General features: G+C 39.8%; 2 long non-coding RNA genes across 4 annotated transcripts in view; one reads left to right on the forward strand and one right to left on the reverse strand.

The window, feature by feature from the left end:
- LOC140614133 (uncharacterized) overlaps positions 1–1,218 on the reverse strand; it is a 70,066-nt gene extending 68,848 nt beyond the window's left edge. The window contains exons 1-2 of one of the 3 annotated variants that reach the window (XR_012015020.1): positions 1,142–1,218; positions 302–431 (exon numbers count right to left, since the gene is read on the reverse strand). This is a non-coding gene — a long non-coding RNA (uncharacterized lncRNA). Of the gene's footprint in view, positions 1–301; positions 469–1,141 lie in introns of those variants that run through there. The other 2 variants (XR_012015021.1, XR_012015019.1) reach the window with 2 other exon arrangements.
- Positions 1–13,778, forward strand: part of LOC140614134 (uncharacterized) — a 67,379-nt gene that overhangs the window by 3,664 nt on the left and 49,937 nt on the right. The window lies entirely within an intron of this gene.

Below are 13,778 nucleotides of genomic sequence, written 5' to 3' on the forward strand. Positions count from 1 at the left end.
GCACATTTTCCCCTCATTGGCTTTAGTGGGGTAGTTTTATACATTGGTAATATAGTTACCAGTTACCAAGGTTCTCTTGTCACTGTCTATATTGCTTCTTGGGGTTCCAAGATTCTTTATTTGTATCTTTATATATTCAATGATAATTTGGAGTTCAAAGTAAATAGTGTAGCTCAATATTCCTCACTTCACAAACCTTTCCATGCCATGATTTGTCTGCTTTTCATTTCATATCATTGATGAATTAAATTATAAATTCATAGCATATAACAACTATTAGGAGTTTCAGGGGTTTTCTCACCTGTTTAGCCAAGAAATGTCAGGCCAAACAAATCGTATGGTTTGTCCAAGGACTAGGACTCAACTCTCTTGGTTCCCAATCCAAAGCTATTTTCCTTACACCACCTAATATACAGGGGAAAGAGTGTTTTCTGTATGGGAAATCAAACTTTGGTTAGTTCTGGTGTATCTAAGTTCCCAATTCATGATGACATCACAAACTTGGGCTTGTCACATTGTGGCTCCTTACATAGTATGCTTTCAAGTCAGTTAACTCTTCCCCTTGTCCTATAAGAGCATTCATGCCTACTTAGACATAATGTGGTCCCTTCCAGGACAGCCTCTAAGCTGTCATTGGACTTGGATTGAATCTTCCTTCCAAATTTTGTGAAAATAAAAGGGCAGATGAAGAGTGGATCTCTTTGGATCAACGAAAATCATAAATCTTAGGTCTCATTGCTCAGAGCATCAGCTCCAGCATTGTCTCTTCCTATAGCCTTCCCAGATTCATGGCTCTTTGCCTTAGAGCATCTTTTCTCTGTGTTTCTATAGCCTTTGTCACACTACCTTCCGTCATTAGAAGTAAACTCCTGAGGTCTGGGACCATGGCATTTATATTGATTCCTTCCGCAGATAACTTTATATGTGGCAAATAAGACCTCTTGATTAATATTTGTTTAGGTAATTAGTAAAAAAATGAATGGAGTTAGAAACATCATTAAAAAGTTAGAAACATGAGAGAAAAAGGAGAAAGAGAAAGTCAATGTCACCCATGAGAAAAACAAACGAAGGATGAAAAAGTGTAGGATTGGAGTTACATTAGTTACTCTACAGCCCAGAGAAGAAAGGAGATTCAAGCCACCTGGGAAAGAGTCCATCCATACTTCCATGAAAACATAGATATGGGACAGCCATGAATGCACAGTCCTTCTAGAATGCTAACCACTGTGACATCAGTAAGGATCCTTCTTTGCATCCAAGATAGAGGGTGATCACAGACTTATGACATTAGGTTAGAAGAAATCTAAAACCATCCTACCTATCTTTCTCTTGCCTGTTGCTCTACTTTGGAACTGCCCAGCAGTATAAATGAAAGTCAGAGTATCACAGGTTGCATGAGAAGGGATTCTTGACAGGACCAAAGGTCATGAGAGCCAAAGGCTCATACTCCCATTTGAGGCACCTGTTAGCCAAGAGACAGAAACCTAACCTTGGGGTTCAAAGTCACAGAACCTCAAAGATCGTTTTAATTTTTTTTAATTTTTTTTTTAATGATAGTCACAGAGAGAGAGAGAGAGAGAGAGGCAGAGACATAGGCAGAGGGAGAAGCAGGCTCCATGCACCGGGAGCCCGACGTGGGATTCGATCCCAGGTCTCCAGGATCGCGCCCTGGGCCAAAGGCAGGTGCTAAACTGCTGCGCCACCCAGGGATCCCTCAAAGATCGTTTTATAACAGTGACTGGTGCCTTCACAGGGACATGAGAAAGGGTAACAGAATTTGGAGTAAGTTCAGATGAAAATGCTGAAAAAAATTAGCCTTTGATAATGGACCCTAGGGTAATCAAGAACTGAACAGAATGATGGAAGAGACTACTAATTGAAATTGCTTCTGAAAAGTAAATGAAAGTAATAGATAATGGACAAAAAAGTCTACAAACATGGATCCAAATCTGGCCACTTCCACTCATTAACTGAATGACTTTGGGCATGTTACTTGTACTTCCCTAGCCTTACCTTCATTCCTTATAAAATTAGGACAATGATACTTATCTGGTAAGCTTGTTATAAAGGTGAAATGAGAAAAAATAGGTAAAATAAAGAATCTGAAATACAGAAGAAGAAGTCATCGTTATATGATGGTTACTATCACTGTCATCACCATCAGCAATCACCAAACCACAACTGCCAAAATTTATCAAGTATTTCTTGTTTGCTAAATATTTTACTCTTGTGTAAGATGTAGTTGTTATTGTTAATATTATTGTTGACCAATCAGTAATATCAAAAGGTTATGGAATTCCTTGTTATATGGTCATCAAATGAGACTAGTTTTCTTCTACCTTGAAGAATTTCTGTATAACAGTCTAAAGGCGGGAAAATGGTAAGTGATGCCACCCAAGTCATTTGTGTTCTTATGATTCATGATAAAATGAGATATCCAGGGCAATGCTAGTTACAAGATAGATAGGAAGAAAGACTGTGGCATTTGTACATTTCCCAGTCTTCTGAGAAGTAGCCTCCAATGACTAGTGCCTTATCAGTCCAGAGAGCTGGTTTTATGAACTGGCTTCAGACAGCTGCAGCCACGTGTCTCTTTAGAGTAAGGGCTGCATTTCTCTGTCACTGGTAACAATTTATCTTAAGGAAGAGGAAAGCAAATTGCCACTTTAAAAAATCCTGCATAAATTGCAGGAGCATTAATTGCTATTGCCCTTAGGCTTCTGGGAACTCATGCTGTCTTTCCACGGTGATTATCATGATTACATGCTATTTTAATTTTATATTTAGGTCTCTACAGAAATTGCAGATATGTTTCAGCTTAGCTAGAGGAGTTTTCAATCAAAACAAGTTAACATACTTTTCCTTACTCTAGATTAAACTCAGTATGGTTATGTTCATCTTGAATGCATGATCACATCCTTGGGCTTCTCAATGGGAAATTTTGGATGCATATCCAACCTTGTCATAGCCATCTGGAAAGCCTTAGGGGATCATTTGGTCTAGGTCCTGACCTTCAGTACTAGGCTAGTCCAGTGAGGAAATGGCAAAAAGATCAGGCTATATCCTTCCCTCTCACTGACCTGGAATAGTTTGAAGCTAGTGCCAGACTCCCTCTGGTTCCCATTATCTTTGTCTGATACAACGCAGTAAGACTTTCCTGGTTAAATAAGGGAACAGATAACTCTTGATGAGCCTGAGAGCCAGAAGGAGCTCATGTCCAGGGCTTTGGTGGCTCTAATGTTTCTTAAAATGGAGATATGTGCTGTCAAAGCCAAATAAGGAGCAGAAGATTATAACAGGTTCCTCATTCTGCAGGGGTCTGTCCCTTTCCTTTCTCTACTGACTGAGATTTTATTCCCCAAGCTCAGAGAATATTACAGCTGAAAGACAAGAGTTGTTAATAGAAGAGATGGTGAATGGCAAGGCAGAGTGAAGAATTCATTTAAAAATAGGCATGACCAAATCCAGAAAAAGGCCTGACCCACTGACCACTAAACCAGGACCTAAGTCCATCAAGTGTTATGGGTTTCTCTTTCAGATCTATAACATATTGCCAAAAGAACACAGATTTTGTTTTTTTTTTTAAGATTGTATTTATTTATTTGTTTATTTGTTTATTTGAGAAAAAGAAAGTAGAGGGAGGGTCAGATAAAAAGGGAGAGGTAGAGAATCTCAGGCAGATTCTGTGATGAGCCTGACACGGGGCTCCATCCCACAACCCCAAGATCACAACCCCAGCTGAAATCAAGAGTCAGACACTTAAAAAAAAAATAAATAAAAAATAAATAAATAAATAAATAAATAAATAAATAAATAAATATAAAAAATTAAAAAAAAAGAGTCAGACACTTAACCAATTGAGCCAACCCAGACACCCCCACAGCCGCCTTTCTAAATAACACAGTCTGGGTACCCATTTCATCCCTGTCAGAAAATGAACATCCTACATAAGGATCAAATAATTTATGATTTCAGCCACAATGGAAGATACATTTCACCAAACACCAGGAATTGTTTTATACCAACTTTTCAAAAATAAGTGAATTTTATGTTTTCTCTCTTGAAGCTGGTGACAGAAAGCTCCTTCTCTGAAATCCATATTGGTACTAAGAAGTTGGTGGCATAACAAGAGAGAATTTATGGTGGCTTTGGTCAAATCTACTATAATTCAAAACCTTTTTGCCTTTCAAGGCCCACACAACAAATCAGACAATTTCCACAAGATGTTATATCTTGTCCGGGGTTAGGAAGACATGACATAACTAGGAAACCTGAGTCTAATCCTGCCTTTACCACTAATGGGTCATATATACTTCAGAAGGCACAGCTTTCCTGGGCTTCAAGTTCCTCATCTGTAAAATAAAGTAGTTGGGCTAAATCAGCATTTCTCAGCACTAAACACATTTGAATCACGTGGCAAAATTTTGAAAAGGTGATGCCCAGGCCTTACCCTAAACTAATTATATTACATATTTCAGGGGGCAGAGCTATTTGTTAATAGTTCCTCAGGCTGAGACCCATGAGGCCAGATTAGTCCTGAGTTCACATGGTGTGGACATTCTGTCACTTTTAGTTCTACACCACCTTGGAACTTCTGCTCACCTCTGAACTTTCTCTTGCGTGGAAAGCAAAATTCTAAGAAGACCATCAATGAGTTATACCCTTATATCAACCTCTTGGAGTGCAAGTAGAGCCTGTGACTTGCTTCTGGCCAAGAGAATATGGCAAAGGTGATGAGACAGTCAATCTCATGATTATGTCACATTTCGTATGACAGACTGGACAGAGAGATTCTTCTGTGGGCTTTGAAGAAGTAAAGTGCCGCGTTGTGAAAGGGTCTCTGTCATGAACTATTTGTTGCCCCTATCTCCAAAATTCATAGGTTGAAATCTCATCCTTATTGTAATCATATTTTGAGGTAGAGTCTTTGGGAAATAATTAGAGTATGAGGGTGATCATGATCTAATGATCATGAATGAGCCTTCATGAATGGGATTAGCACCCTTATGAGAAGATATTAGAGAGCCTTGCTCTCTTTACATCATGTGGGGACATAAGGAGAAGGTAGCAATCTGCAACACTGGAAGAGGGTCTTTATCCAACTAGGCTGGCATCCTGATTTTAGACTTCCAGGCTTGAGAACTTGAGTAATTTCTGTTGTTTATAAGCCACACAGGCTATAGTACTTTGTCAAAGAAGCCCAAACCAAATAAGATAATATCTGTGAGAGCCACACAGCCAGGACTGTGGCTATACCCTCTGGTCTCTGGAGGACAACCTGCAAGAAACCAGGGACCTCAATCCTACAATCACAGAGCTGAATTCTGCCCAAAACTATGTGAGCTTGGAAGGGAATCCAGAATTCCAGAAAGAAATGGCCCTCACCAAGACTGCAGCCTTGTGGCACCCTGAACAGAGTGCCACAATCTTTGTCTGGTCTCCTTACCCATAGAAACTGTGAGATAATAAATCCATATTGTTTTAAGTTGCTAAATTTGTGGGGATTTGTTACACAGCAATAAAAAAACTAACATGTCTTCCAAATATTATACTCATGTCCAGCATGACAGTGCCCAGTGATATTTTACAGAAAGATAAATGAGATATATTTTGGAGAAAACTGGACTTCTAATGCTGAAAAATAAATTGTAGAATTAAGATTTTCAAAAAAGGGAAATAAATACATATTCAAAATTTAAGTTATAATTTCTCAAATTTACATGCTTAAACATTTATTTTAAAAATTTATTTATTTTTCATTCAAGAAAGATGCATGTCAATATCTTTGCTTTCACAAAACCAGATGTCTTCCCATATCTTGACTTCATGTTCCCATTGTAAAATGAGATGAGTAGAGAAGTTTTTTTCAATTTCTTTTTTTTAAGATTTTTATTTATTTATTCATGATATAAACAGAGAGAGAAAGAGGTGCAGAGACACAGGCAGAGGGAGAAGCAGGCTCCACACTGGGAACCCGACGTGGGACTCGATCCCGGGACTCCAGGATCACGCCCTGGGCCAATGGCAGGCGCCAAACCACTGAACCACCCAGGCATCCTCTTTTTCAATTTCTATGATCCTAGGCTCTTAGCATAGTGATCAGATCAGCAGAACGATGAAGGGGGTAGACAGTTTGAAGTCAGTCTGATCTGAATTTAAACTCTGCCTCCACTCCTTATTACTTGTAGATTTTGGCAATTTTACTAAGCCTCGGTTCCCTCATCTATAAAATGGGATTAATAAAATTCCTCAATCTTCTAGCTTTGTGGGTGAGTTTATTATATGAACCAATAGATGTAACAGGTTTAATTAAACACAAGACAGAACACATAGTAATGGCTCAAAAATGGTAGTAGTGGTGATGGCTGCTTTTGTTATGAGCTCTTTGCTTGATGACACTAGGGACAATTTGTTTATTTTTAAGACCTTTTATGATCCATCCTAGGGTACCATTCAAGAAGGCACATTTGAGAACATGGAATCAGGGAGAGAATGCAATGGTGATACAAAGCCTGCAGAAGAGGACAGTGCTCTTACTCCAAAACCAGAAGGGAGAGGCAATATCTTTTATTTCTCTCCTCTATTTTCAATGCTTCTTGCTTCAACATTGCTAAGGGTCAGTGCCAAGAGGATGGACATGACAGAGATTAACAGTACATCCCTAGTAGTTTATTGCATTAAAGAACAAAAACATGAATTTTGTCACCATTGATTAACTCGTCCCTGATGCTTTTTTTCCCTTGTCACTAGTAAAGCCAGTTTTTTTCAGGCACTACTCTGAACTACTTTCAGAGAGCAGAGGGTAGTTCTTTTGAAATAAAAGGATGGGTGGCTGCTTGGCAGACTTAAAAGGTCTTCAAATATTGTGTTTTAGCTTCATCATCTAGGAAGACAATCACCAAAAGAGATATTCTTTGCTCAAACGGAGCTGTTAAATAAATTACCAAGTTTGCTTTTGAGAGTCTCCTCCTAAATATGGAGAAGAGAACTACAAAGTTGGGCCCCAAGAGAGACTTTCTACTTGGCTGACAAAAGTTTTTAAGAAAGTTGCCTGAAGATTCCCCAGAGCCCACATTTATTTGGCAAAGAATGGTTTGCTTTTCAAAAAAAAGAAAACACTAAAATAAGAGATAACTTCCCTTTCGTGGAAAAAAATAACAAAGAAACAAAAGAAATTCTTAGAGGATAAATACATGAAATACTAAATTATACTGAAAGATTCATTACCAGAAATTTCATGTAAGCTAAAAGCAGAAAAGTTTAGATAAATACATGGATATGAGAACCATAAGGAATCATCAATTTCAAATCAGAGGTCTTGGAGGTGTTCAGAGTCTGAAATACATGTCAAAAACATCAAGCACTGCATCCCCAAAAGATCCCTTGATGATACCATCAGAAAAGTAATTCATCAAATAAGAAGAAAATGGCCCATGAAAACCAAGTTCAGATGTACAATTGGCCTTTGATCACACAAAATAGAACATGACTGCTGGTCTTCAGAGATCTCTGGTTCAGTCTGCAGATGCAAGGCTGAAAATAGAGCTGTCTAGGAGGCTAAGTGTTGGGGAGGTCATAGAAAAGATATGACTACTCATTGACCCATGAACTGGACCCAGGCCATTGACAGCTCCTCACCCCCTCCTCTGTCCTTGAAATGTGGGATCTGCTTGCCTTTCCTACTCTCAAAGGCTGCTCCAATGACAAGGCCCATAGGCCTTGAGATGGCGATGTGGTGTTGAAAACACCTTCATGGTGTATATGACTTAACCCAGTTAAGGCCTCTGTGTAAACTGTAACGGTTTGGCTGGCAGGTGCAGAGGTCCCCTGTCTTGCTGCTGCCCAAGACAGCCCTCATGCGTAAGTTCCCTTTGCTTATTAAACCTGCCACCTGTCCACCTGGTATGGCCTGCCTCTTTCTTCCATCACTCCCTGCGCTCCACACAAAGAAGCCAGTTTCAGGTGGTATCCAGGAAGCTCTTAAAGGGGTTATTAACCAACACTAAGGAGGAAGAGATGACAAGGGGTAAAGAAAGATGAAAACAATTTCGAAATTGTGCTCAAGATGGCTTCTTGTCAACCCTTGCTGTGGTCAACTTCCTTGGGGTAAAAATGAGTTTCAGGATATACCTTTCACACTACAAATCCTGATGGAGGGATCTCTCCACACTTGAACCAAAGGCATAGATCCAAAAGGCTGAATCAAGCGACACCAGGTGCGGGAAGTTATGAAAAGGATGTTACAAGTTTTCCAAAGGGTCTCATGGCAATTCTGTAACTACATCAACACTTTTTTCAGTATTTTTCCAGGTCTGATACTCTTCCAACCAGTTAGAAAATCCTTTTTTAACCCTAATCATGGGGACGCCTGGGTGGCTCAGCGGTTGAGCATCTGCCTTTGGCTCAGGGCGTGGTCCTGGATTTCCGAGATCAAGTCCTACATCGGGCTCCTTGCATGGAGCCTGCTTCTTTTCCCTCTGCCTGTGTCTCTGTCTCTTTCTGTGTGTCTCTCATGAATAAATAAATAAAATCTTTAAAAATAATAAAATAAAATAAACTCTAATCATGCTTGCACCAAAACTGAATTTAAAAGAATAACATTAAGCATTGCTTTTCCCTCCTAAACTGCAGAGGATTTTGGATTTGCATTGGAGTCCCTCCATCAAGCCAAGTATGTATTCAACAAATTCACTTAAACATTTGTTTTTGCCTTTCAGTGAAGTCAGGTGAAAGCTGTCCATAAATTTCCCCATGATTCACGAAAGTGAGGGCCAAACGGTTGTTTTCTGGATACATGGTGATATATAGGAACTTAAAAATTTTATAAATATATTATGAAGAGTCAAGCTGCAGAGCAAGAAGCAAAATGACCAATATGAAAGTCATTTAGCTTTACTTATGATTTTTTAAAAAATGGAAATGAAGACATTAGGATAGCATCTTTCTTATAAAATTGGTAAAGAATAAAAATATCAATGATGTGAGGATCATAGACAATGGTCATATTCATATACTGCTGAAACGACAAACTGGTACAATCTGTCTGGGGGAGAAATGGAATTTAGCAATATTTAAATTTTTTAATGCTTAAGAAATCCACATACCTGAGGCTCCCTGGGTGGCTCAGTTAAGCATCTGACTCTTGGTTTCAGTTCAGGTAGTGATCTCAGGGTCATGGGATATAACCACATATAGGGCTCCCAGCTCAGTGGGGAATCTGCTTCAGATTCTTTCTCCCCTCTCCCAATCCCCCTCTCATTTGTGTGATCTTTCTCTCTCTCTCTCCCTCCCTCTCTCTCTCTCTCTCTCCTCTCTTTCTCTCTCTCCCTCCTCTCTTTCTCTCAAATAAATAAATCCTAAAAAAAATTCACAAATGCTTTGGATCCCAAATCCCATTTCTATGACTAAATCCTAAGAAAACAATTAAGAATGCACAGAAGCATTCAGCTTCAAGAAGAGACAGCACAGTATTTTTTTATAATAGCAGAAAAAATAGTTTTTACAACTTACCAGGTCAGCAAAATATCATTTACCCATATAATGGAATACGATTTGCCCTTGAAAATTATACTGCAGATTTTTTATTGATACAGCTACTTATAGTAGATTTTTGTTAAAGAAGAGGTTATAAATATTATGACATTATTTTGGTAAAAGCAAAGTGTAAAAGGTGAAAATGTGCATAGGATTCTGATAGTGCTAAGTATTAACTTGGCCAGGAAACTTGGGAATGCCTGGCTTTTGCCCTGACAACTTTCCCTATTTCTTTCAGCCTTTCCAAGCAAGAGAAATGCAAGGAACAAATTCAAATTGTAAACAGAGTACCAGTTTGTTAGCTGTATCAGTGCCTGAGATGTCCATAAGAATTATCAGTTAAAAGTGAACTGGCAGGGTCTGGGGCAGGGGGTGGGGGTACACCTAGGGGGCTCAGTCACTTAAGTATCTGACTCTTGATTTCATCTCAGGTCATGATCTCAGAGTTGTGAGCTCAAGCCTGCACAGAGCTCTGTCCCTGGGCATGTGGTCTGCTTGGGATTCTCTCTCTCCCTCTCTAAAAGAAAAAAAAAGAAAAAGTGAATTGGGAACCCACGTGAGGCCTCTGTCTCCCCACCATGGCCAAAAGCAGGGATTTCACTTCAGGATGCAGAGTAGAGTCAGATCTGACATAGCTTATTGATCTCACTGCAAGGAGTGAGAAGAGCCAGTGAAAGTAAACTACCGGGGACCCACCTTTTAATTACAGTGAAGAGACCCATTAGTAAACATGGCCCCATGATTAACAGGGAATTTCATCCATAAAATTACCTTCTCTAGGGTGGAGGAATGGGGAAGGAGATGTGTATGCAGGTGAGATAAAAGGCAGACCCAGAGCCACAAGGTCCTGCCCATACGACATGGTTTCTGTAATCTTCTACTGCATAACAAACCACTCCAGAATACAATTGTTTAAAATAATGATATTACTTCTCACCATTCTTTGGGTTGACTGAGCCCTGATGTACGACTCTGCCCCATGCAGTAGACCTGAGCTTGCCTATGCAACTGCCTTCAGCTAAGAGCTCAACCGGTGCCAAAGGCTCCAAATTGACCGCAGGGTCTTACTCATCATTCAGTAGTGTCGCCTCAATCTCTTTATGCACAGGGACTGGCTTTAAAGCAAGAGTGTTCTAGGAAAATAAACCCTATTCTAAAAATATGCCTGGGATTAGCTGGGCATCAGGTTTGACATTCAGTCAGAAATGATTATCATGAGGGAAGAAGTTTACCAAGATCCCTAGAAGCAAGGGCAGGAGGAATACTGGCTTGATGAGTGATGTAGAGTGAAAAAGAGTTGGTGCTGGGGGCCCTGGGTTGGTTGGTTTGTGTTGTGCAACAAAGGTGCATTCACAAGGGAAGTCATTTATTATCTTCAGATATTTGAGAGCCTGGGAGAGACAGTGTCTCTAGGATCAAAGCCCCAAATGCCAGGGCATCAAGAATAAGAAGATAGAGTTTGTACAAACCCCAACAGGCAAGCTCTTGCCAAGCTTCTACTTGCATCATATTTGCAAGGATCCTATTGACAAAAGCAAATCCTATGATCGAGACAATAGAAGGGGATAGAACAAGGGCATGGACCCGGGAGGTACTGCACATTGAGGACCATCATTATAACAGCTCCTGCATAAACATTTCCAAATGAAAGGATATTTGCCATGGCCAACAGTGGTCACCCTTGGAGTCTAGACTTACATACTGTTTTGTCCTTTTTTTTTTTTCCTTTCTATCCTATGGATTTTCCTATTTTCAACAATGAATATGCCTTATTTTTGTAATAAGAACAAAGCCCAAATCAATTAACAAAATAAATACTACTGTCTTACATAAGTTTCCCCAGAAGCAGAAGCTAAGATGAGGAACCTTATGTGAGTGATTTAGTGCCCCCATGGGGAAACCAACCACATGAGAGTGAAAAGAGCAGGATAGGGCAGGTGAAAGTGCTGAATAAGAATGTGATCTCGGCAGAAGTCCAGTCTCAGCCTGAGACCACAAGGAGCTCTGCAGGATGAAAAGTGCCATGGAACTGTCTCATTATGAGGCAGTGGTTTAGGCTTTGGTACTCCATTTTGGTTAGCCATCAGCTATGACCACCCCTGGACAGGAAGGCATGATCTCTTGGGCATCTCCTAGAAATATAGATCCCATAGGGAAGACAAGTTGCTGAAGAAGGATGGTGCTTCCCCTTATAAGGCAGCTCAGAGCAGTTGAGGGACAAGTGTAGTCATTCCATAAATGGGCCTAAAATATCTATAATAGCTACTCCAGCTTATTCTATAGGGCTGTCTCTGTATCACCTCACATAACTGCCTCCAATGCCTGTCAGATACTCCAAATATGTTCTCTAAACAAAATATAAATATCAAGTAATACATATTGGATGAATCAATGGTAAATATGTGAAACATGGCATTTCCCTTTTGTGTGTATACCATGTGTATCCTCAAATATGACCTCAGAAAGTGGGAATCTAGAGAGTGGACCAGCAAATTATAGATAAAATATCACTCTTTCTCTTTGACTAGCTCTATAACTATGATGATAAGGCAGATTTTGCTACACTTTCAAAAAAATACTCCTCTGGGCTAAATTCATGCATGAGAAGTTTCAAGGGGGAAGGATCATTTTTTCTAAAGGTTATAGGCCTAAATTATAAACTCAAGTCAATAAGTTAGATGTCTGAAAATTCTAAAAATAGGGGTGGATAATAAGAGTGCTTTCTCAACCAAAACCACAACCTTCCCTCTGCTGCGCTCAGGGAGAGCAGCAGAAACTAATTTTTCTCCCCAAGTGGAAAAATTGGTAATAGAAATCTACCAGATGCCTTGAATTCTGTGCACTGACAATATATTTCCATCAATCTCATTTATTTTTGTCTGAAATCTTATTTTCAGGCCATTACATTCAAATACAGAATCAGGCCATATTCACCAAGATGTTTTGGGAGGAGGAAATGCCTTTCATTAGCAGGCACACTTATTTTCTGGGTTTTACAATCAATGATGACAAGTCTCCACTGAAGCAGGGAGAGATGATGGTTCCTAGAATCTTAAGTAAGCAATATAATAGAGGTTCATAGAAACACGGAGAAGTCTAGAGGTCTATGTTAGGTGAACTATGAATAGGGTCTCCCTAGAGTCCCCCTAGGTCTCTAGGATCCCCCAGAGAAAGGTCTTGTCAAAAGAGCTCCAACTTCACTAAATGAAGAGAGAGAAAGAGAAAAGGATTCCAGCACTGTCATGGTCCAAGTGAGATGGGGTGGGAAGCCAAAGTTCTGCCCACCTAGGGTCTTCCCAAACCCTATCCACCTTCAACAACTGACCTATATAACTGGCCAGAAAGAAAACAATTGAGGCCTGGGAAGAAAAAAAGAAAAGGCACACAGCTCTACAGCTTAGCTCAAAAGACAGTCAAAAGTTGTAATCCAGAAATATTATGAACTTTCTACATCATACATCTTCATCTACACCATTGATTAAATATAATTTTACTTTTTTCAGTACAGATGATATATTTTAGACTTGTTTAAGAATTTTTTTCATATAGAAATGCACAGGACAATAAATAAATCTAACAAATTGTTTCTTGTTTGAAATTTGGATGATTTTGCTGCCCTCATTTTTCATAAGATTTTCAGGGGGGCATATATCTAGCAAACTAATTTTCTGTTTCTAAGCTTCTAGTTCAATTCTTTCTCTCCTTCATTCTTGCTCCTTCTTCTTTCCCTTCTGCCTTCAATCCTTACCCCCTACCTCCGGTTCTCACACTTCAGTTAAAATCTTGACAGATCAGTCTCTTCCCTTTAACACAAGGGCTCACCACAGGCCATCTGGAACTTTGATTGCCAAAAAGGGCTGGTGACATCTCTGGGAGAATCAACAGGATAACAGCAGTCTTTTGAAGATGCCAGCTGCTCTTCCTATGCCTGGGAAGTTGAAGGAGATAGCACCACATGCTGACACTCCCACTCCCTGAGAAGCTGGCTTTAGAAAAGGGGTGAGATCAGCAGGGGTCCCCTGATGGTGGCCTGCAAGCTGACTTCACCAGACAGGGGGCAAGGAAAGGAGAGTATTCAAAGTCCTGGGGGCTCCTCCCTGGGTGTTGCCCATCATCCAGCTGGCAGGATGCAACACCTGCCAATGGACAGGAAGAACATATTCGAGTTTCTACTCCAAAGCCAGAAGTTTCAAGCCAGTTCTAGTTACTTCACTTAGAATACATTAAGTCAAATCCCATGAAAT

Source organism: Canis lupus, chromosome 22, assembly GCF_048164855.1.
Source record: "Canis lupus baileyi chromosome 22, mCanLup2.hap1, whole genome shotgun sequence".
NCBI classification, from domain to species: Eukaryota; Metazoa; Chordata; class Mammalia; order Carnivora; family Canidae; genus Canis; species Canis lupus.